Source organism: Rhamphochromis longiceps, linkage group LG2 (assembly GCF_057381845.1).
Source record: "Rhamphochromis longiceps isolate RC_006_pf linkage group LG2, R_longiceps_female_GT1.1, whole genome shotgun sequence".
Taxonomy (NCBI): domain Eukaryota; kingdom Metazoa; phylum Chordata; class Actinopteri; order Cichliformes; family Cichlidae; genus Rhamphochromis; species Rhamphochromis longiceps.
In genome coordinates this window covers 3,666,432-3,674,503 of record NC_140558.1, presented here as the reverse complement: position 1 = coordinate 3,674,503, position 8,072 = coordinate 3,666,432, and positions in this window count along the sequence as shown.

Sequence of the window (8,072 nt, the reverse complement as noted above, 5' to 3'; positions counted from 1 at the left end):
CGCTTCAGGCATAGCCCTTTAAGAAGCCTCATGGGCAGTGTATTCTGTGCTGCAGGGAGAATATGTGGGACTGCCCCTCCCATTGTGTGTGTGTGTGTGTGTGTGTGTGTGTGTGTGTGTGTGTGTGTGTGTGTGTGTGTGTGTGTGTGTGTGTGTGGGCGGGAGGGAGGGAGGGAGGGAGGGAGAAAAAGGAAATTCAAAAAGTATGAGTTGCTACTGACAAGAAACAGAAGATGAAAGCATGTAAATACAATAATAACCACTGCAGCCAAAAAGAGGACCTGACCAGCCCAGGTGTAAGTAAGCTGTTAAGACTCGACTGTACACAGTGTTCGCCGCCTCCGAAACAATAAAGTTCAGTTGGAGCTGCCTTTCAACGCCTCTCTCTGTCTCTCGCTAGCAAAGTTGACCCAGACAGTGAAGTTATTTACAGACAGTAAAGCTATTTACTGTCTACGAGCCAGACACGGAAAGCGCAGTATTAGTCAGAGGTCCTGTTACCACGGACAGAGCCACGGACATGGCCCAGGTAACAAGAGAGTACAAACATGTTGATATTTTGGCTGTGTTAGTTCAATGATAGATTTAATTAGGTAAGAAAACACTTTTGCTAGGGGTCAAAAACTAATGTCTACACTTATGTCTGCATTTTGATTTTGTTAAATACAAACTGAATTATAGTAGAAGAGCTGCCACGTGTCTGGCCAGAAAGAGGGTACCAATGGGTTTATTGAAAGCCTTCAGTTAGTTAAGCGTGAGAGAAAAAAATGCATTCATGTTTGCAGTTTTGTCTTGTCATACAATATTTGAAATTTTAAAAAACAAACAAAATACTACATTTTAGTGGGTGTTTTCTTGTTTTTGTTTGTTTTTTGTACTTGTTGAACCCTAAAGTGGCCCACCAATGAGATGAAAGTGCCAGCAGTGGCCCATGGCTCAGCTGAGTTTGAGACCCCTGACTTAGATGCTTTAAATTAAGTTATCCTTTTCTCTTGCAAGCTATGTGTGAATTTTCAGGGAGACTGTTAAGAAAACTTTTTTAAAATTTCAACAACTCATTTTGACTAATTGCAAAAATGCCATTGTACAAATCAATCACTCTACATCCAAACAACAGAAAAGATTAAACTTTCTGAAAAACAGAGTGAAAAATTAACATATGAAATGGGGGGTAGGCCTCACCACTTCAGACCAGCCAGGGGTGTGAAACATAAGCCTGGAGGAAAGCCAACCCTGCAAAGACTCTAAATGACCCATTGGATGGGAAACAACAAGTGTTAATAGCAAACACAACAAATAAATCATAAATAAATCCAGTTTTAAACAGTGGTTAACACAGTAAACTAAACTGAACCTGTCGCATAGCCTGCGGCGTTGCTGCTTTGAAAGTGACCAGTCATATAGTATAATGACTTTATTTTCTTGTTCATATTTTGTATTAACTAATTAAGTAATTAATTAAGTTTACACATTTGACTACAAACACACATCCTTTTCTTAGAAATGATGTGTGTTTCTACCATTTAGTTTCTGAATTTTTTTTTTTTTTATCATGAAAGATATGTGATAGTGTAAAACAGATAATGGCACCGGAGTGCAGAGGCTTCACCCTTTTATGGAAGCCCGTTTTTCCGCCACACAAAAAAAGTATCCATAACTCGAAATTTCAAATTATCTTTCTCAAAATTTAGACTTATTAACTGGAAATTTTGAGAAAAGTAATTCGAAATTTCGAGTTAGCCAATCAGTAATCTATGTGAATGACGTAATTTTCTTGTTACCGGGAAGGACTATGGCGCAGAGGAATGCGCACTCAAAACCGAATCGCAACAAATTGGTGCTTTCAAGAGTACGTTTGCTGATAGTAATGCCTTCTGATTCAGCTAATAACACAAGGATTTCATCATTTGTGAAGCCAGGCTGAAAATACTCAGCAATTTGTGATTCAAGACTGGCTGTAATACCGGTTGCTTAGATAATTTACTCATGATTGTGTTTTTCCTTGCGAGCGACCTTTAGAATAAATAGAACTCCACAGATGTCTGCCAACCTGTATTTTACAGAGAGAGAAGGCTTGAAGAAGGTCCTTGTAAACAAGGTTCTTTATTTGTCACATGCATAGTTATACAAGTATAACACACAGTGAAATGTAGCCTGACACGCTCCTCGACATGTGCAAAAATTGGGGGGGGTGTAGAGGAAGAACATTATATATATATATATATATATAGCGTAGTGGTTAGACTACACGCCTTTGGAACCCAGGATCACAAGTTCGATTCCTGCCTGGGGCGTCTGTATCCAGTAAGGGTCCTAAGGCTAGACCCCCTATGCTAAGCGAGCCTACCGCAGACATGAGCGAGACAGATAAATATGAAGGCATGCCGGCTCGGACGTCGCCCGGATCAACAAGGTCCGCGTCAGGTGTTGAGGAACCAGGGCACCCTGACGAAAAGTGGGCTACTGGAACAAGAAGGCATCGGTGGTTAAGAGATGAAAACAGGGCGTTGTTGGAATGCTACTACGCAAGTAACCCCGGCGGAAGGGGCTACATGAATAGGATGACGGACCTATGGATTCTTCGATACCCAACATCCACAATGACGGCGAAACAACTAGTAGCTCAGTGTTCCAACATTCGAAAGAAGGGACTGCTCTCACAGCTAGAGATTGACGAGGTACAACACAAATGCCACGGCAAGGAGGAGTCAGGACGCCAGGTCAGGGGGGAGATATCATCACCCCCACCCGAGATTGGGTACATAGCTCCAAGTGCGATAGGAGAAGGATCGTTGAGTGCGAGAGGAACTGACCTGCAAAATAGGATAATGGCCAAGCTTGAAACCTGGATCTCCCATAGCCGGTTACCAAGATTACGTGAAGTACCCTCAGAAGGTCTGCTAGATGATGTTAATGCAGCATTACGGACAATACCTACAACCACTATTACCGACACTAACAGGCTGATCTACAATACGGCAGCAGTGATCAGTGAGATGCTTGGCTACAAGTTGAACAGCCACAAGGGGCAGTACCCTCCATGGAGAAGAAGGCTAGAGGGCAAGATCAAAGTAGCACGGAGGGAGGTTAGCCAACTAACAGAGTTGCAGAAAGGTGCGACAAAGAAGGTGCATAAGAAATACAGCAAGCTGTCCATACCTGAGGCCTTGGAAACTGCCAAGCAAAGACTCACAGCCTTGGCCAGCCGCTTGAGGAGGTACACCAGAGAGATAGAAGGCAGGAAAATAAACCAGCTGTTCTCCACAGAACCAGCAAAGGTGTACTCTCAGTGGCAAGGGAACAATAATAAGAGAACAGCACCACCAAGGCTGGAGACGGAGCAATACTGGAAGAGCATATGGGAGAAGGACGCAACCCATAACGGCAATGCTCAGTGGCTAGTGGATCTGAGGGCAGACCACAGCGACCTCCCTGAACAGGGTCCAGTAACCATCACAGTGGCAGATATCCAAGAAAAGGGTCTCCAGTATGAAGAGTTGGACAGCACCAGGGCCCGACATGGTTCACGCCTACTGGCTAAAGAAGCTGACTGCACTCCACGAGCGTCTGGCAGCACAAATGAACCAGCTGCTAGTTAACGAAAGACACCCGGAATGGCTAACCGAAGGTCGGACGGTCCTGATCCCCAAGGACCCCAAGAAGGGACCGGTCCCCTCCAACTACCGACCAATAACCTGCCTCAGTACTACATGGAAGCTCCTGTCAGGCATCATATCGGCTAAGATGAACAGGCACATGGGTCAATACATGAGTGGGACACAGAAAGGAATTGGCAAGAATACCAGAGGTGCAAAACACCAGCTACTGGTAGACAGAACAGTCAGCCGAGACTGCAAGACCAGACTGACCAACCTGTGCACTGCCTGGATTGATTACAAGAAGGCCTATGACTCAATGCCCCACAGCTGGATACTGGAATGCCTAGAATTGTACAAGATCAATGGGACCCTAAGAGGATGTGGCGTACAACACTAGAGGCCAACTCCAAGCCCATAACACAAGTCACCATCAAGTGCGGGATCTACCAAGGAGATGCTCTGTCCCCACTGCTGTTCTGCATAGGCCTGAACCCCCTCAGTGAGATCATTAACAAGACTGGCTACGGATACCGACTACGGAACGGAGCAGTTGTCAGCCACCTCCTGTACATGGATGACATCAAGCTGTATGCCAAGAGTGAACGAGACATCGATTCACTGATCCACACTACCAGGCTATACAGCAATGACATTGGAATGTCTTTCGGACTGGAGAAGTGTAGTCGGATGGTAACAAAGAGAGGGAAGGTAGTCAGAACTGAGGGGATTAAACTACCAGAAGGCAACATTGCAGACATAGAGGACAGTTACAAGTACCTGGGGATCCCGCAGGCAAATGGGAACCATGAAGAGGCCGCTAGAAAGGCTGCAACCACCAAGTACCTGCAGAGGGTCAGGCAAGTCCTGAGGAGTCAGCTGAATGGTAAGAACAAGATCCGGGCCATCAACACGTACGCCCTGCCCGTGATCAGGTACCCTGCTGGGGTAATAGGCTGGCCAAAGGAGGAGATAGAAGCCACTGACATAAAGACAAGAAAGCTCCTTACCATGCATGGAGGGTTTCACCCCAAGTCCAGCACCCTGAGGCTGTACGCTAAGCGGAAGGAAGGGGGCCGGGGACTGGTGAGTGTCAGCACCACAGTCCAGGATGAGACAACGAACATCCAAGAATACATTGGGAAGATGGCCCCAACTGACCGAGTGCTCAGTGAATACCTCAGGCAGCAGAAACCCAAGAAAGAGGAGGAAGACGAGGAACCATCATGGAAGGACAGGCCCCTGCACGGTATGTACCACCGGCAGATAGAGGAGGTGGCTGATATCCAGAAATCCTACCAGTGGCTGGACAAAGCTGGACTGAAAGACAGCACAGAGGCACTAATCATGGCAGCACAAGAACAAGCTCTGAGTACAAGATCCATAGAGGCTGGGGTCTATCACACCAGGCAAGACCCCAGGTGCAGGCTGTGTAAAGATGCCCCAGAGACAATCCAGCACATAACAGCAGGGTGCAAGATGCTAGCAGGCAAGGCATACATGGAACGCCATAACCAAGTGGCCGGCATAGTGTACAGGAACATCTGTGCCGAGTATAACCTGGAAGTCCCGAGGTCAAAGTGGGAGATGCCCCCAAGGGTGGTGGAGAATGACCGAGCTAAGATCCTGTGGGACTTCCAGATACAGACGGACAAAATGGTGGTGGCTAACCAACCGGACATAGTGGTGGTAGACAAACAGAAGCAGACGGCCGTAGTGATCGATGTAGCGGTTCCGAATGACAGCAATATCAGGAAGAAGGAACACGAGAAGCTGGAGAAATACCAAGGGCTCAGAGAAGAGCTCGAGAGGATGTGGAGGGTGAAGGTAATGGTGGTCCCCGTGGTAATCGGAGCACTAGGTGCGGTGACTCCCAAGCTAGGCGAGTGGCTCCAGCAGATCCCGGGAATAACATCGGAGATCTCTGTCCAGAAGAGCGCAGTCCTGGGAACAGCTAAGATACTGCGCAGGACCCTCAAGCTCCCAGGCCTCTGGTAGAGGACCCGAGCTTGAAGGATAAACCGCCCGCAGGGGCGTGCTGGGTGTTTTTATATATATATATATATATATACACACACATAGTATATACACTGGGTGAATGTGCAGTAGTAGTAGCAAGCAGGTGAATTCTGTACATTAACCCTCCTGCCTTCTTGGGACCTTTTTGTGCCACTGCTATGTGTTAAATGGCTGCCATTTCCACTGTGTTCAGTGGAATATAACCAAACTTGCCACAGGATAGTTTTTACCTGTCAATGTTAATATTCCAGTGTGAATTCCTTAAATCAGCCTAAAATGGCTGAGCAGCAGAAATCCCCACACCCATCACCCTGGGGACCATTTTCTGCCCATTGACTTCCATTATAAACGCTATTTTTCAACCCCAAATTATCATCATATGATTTTATTTTTTCTTCTTTTCTTGGATGTCAATGAAGACTCAGGGCCTTGAAGTTTTAATTTTTAAATTGCAAAAAAAATGCAAAAAAAATAATGGCAGGTCAAAATGTATGTTGGTGCCAATCTTTGGTCCATCTAAAGGCCTACTTATAATGACAATCACATATTACTTCAACTGGTTTTTTGTGGAAATATTTAGTTTCGTTTTTTGGTTTTTGGGGCTTATAACACAGGGCGCTCATGTAATAACACTGGGATTTGAAGGGTTAAAACAACGAAAATATAATTAAAACTTTACATGAATATTTCAGGGAGAAGTAGTTTTACAAGGTTGGCTAATTTAAAGTGGAATAAAATATGGATATATGGTCTTTTTATGGCGTGGCTGAGAATGGTCCCTAGGGTGATGGGTGTGAGTTTTTTAAAGGATGGCAGGAGGGTTAATATGAATAGACATCTGACTATTTTACAGGATAGACAATATAAACATATTTAAAATTAAAGGAATTGAAATGTACATTGTGCCTTGGTTTAGAGTGTCTGGAAGAGAGTCCTGTCTCAGTCAATTATAGATGATGTGAGAGGGCGGGTGTGTGTGTTTAGGGCACGGATGGCTTGGGGATAGAAGCTCCTCTTGAGTCTCTCTGTCCTTGCCCGGATGATGAGGAACCTTCTACCAGATTGCAGAGGTTGGAACAGTTTGTTGCCTGGATGGGACGGGTCCTTCAGTATCTGCGCTGCTCTAGTCCGGCATCTCCTGGTGTAGGTGTCCTGAAGCTGGGGGAGAGCAATCCTGCAGCAGCGTTCTGCTGTACGGATCACTCTCTGGAGAGCTTTTTGGTCCTTCACACAGCTGTTCCCGAACCACGATGTCATGTTCTGTGTGAGGATGCTCTCCACAGCGCCTGTATAGAAAATCCTGAGGATCTTTGGAGAGACCCTGAACTTCCTCAGTTGTCGTAGGTGATACAGGCGCTGCCTAGCCTTTTTGGTCTGGACCTGAATGTGGGCAGCCCATGTCAGGTCTGAGGAGATGTGGACACCAAGAGACTTGAAGGACTGCACCCTCTCCACTGGAACTCCATTGATGATAATGGGCTTGTAGTCTCTGTGCTGACCCCTTCTGAAGTCCACCACCAGCTCCTTGGTCTTGCTGACGTTCAGCTGGAGGTGGTTGTCCTGGCACCACGATGCCAGATTCTTCACTTCATCCATGTAGGCCGCCTCATCGTTGTTGGAGATGGCACCCAACACCACTGTGTCGTCAGCAAACTTCACAATGGTGTTGGAGCCATGGGTGGCCACACAGTCTGAAGTGTAGAGGGAGTAGAGCAGTGGCGAGAGGACACATCCCTGAGGTGCTCCTGTGTTGATGGTGATGCTGTTGGAGAAGCACCTGCCCACCCTCACCACCTGAGTTCTGCCAGTGAGGAAGTCCAACACCCATGCACACAGACGGCTGTTAAGTCCCAGTTCCCTCAGCTTTGTGAACAGTCTGCAGGGCACTATTGTGTTAAACGCTGAACTGTAATCAACAAACAGCATTCGCACATAGTTACCCTGTTTCTTGTCCACGTGGCTGAGAGTGGTGTGTAGGACGTGGGCGATGGCATCCTCTGTGGATCTGTTGGATCTGTAGGCGAACTGCAGCGGATCTGTGGTGTCTGGGATGGAGGAGGAGATGATGTTCTTCAGCAGCCTCTCAAACACCTTCATTACTACCGAGGTCAGTGCAACTGGCCGGTAATCGTTCAGGGATGAGGGTTTGCTGTTCTTGGGCACAGGGATGATGGTGGATCTTTTGAAGCATGTGGGGACCACAGACTTCGCCAGGGACTCGTTGAAGATGTAAGTGAACACACCTGCCAGCTGGTCAGCACAGCAGCGCAGCAGACGGCCGGTGATGCCGCCTGGCCCCGCCGCTTTCCTTGTGTTCACTCTCCTCAGTGCCGCTCGGACGTCATGCTCCGCGATGCTGGTCACCGGTCTCTCGCTGATGACGTCACTGTCCTCGGTAGTCAAGCGGTAGATAGCATTAGCCGCCTGGCTAACCTCGAAACGGGCGTAGAACCGATT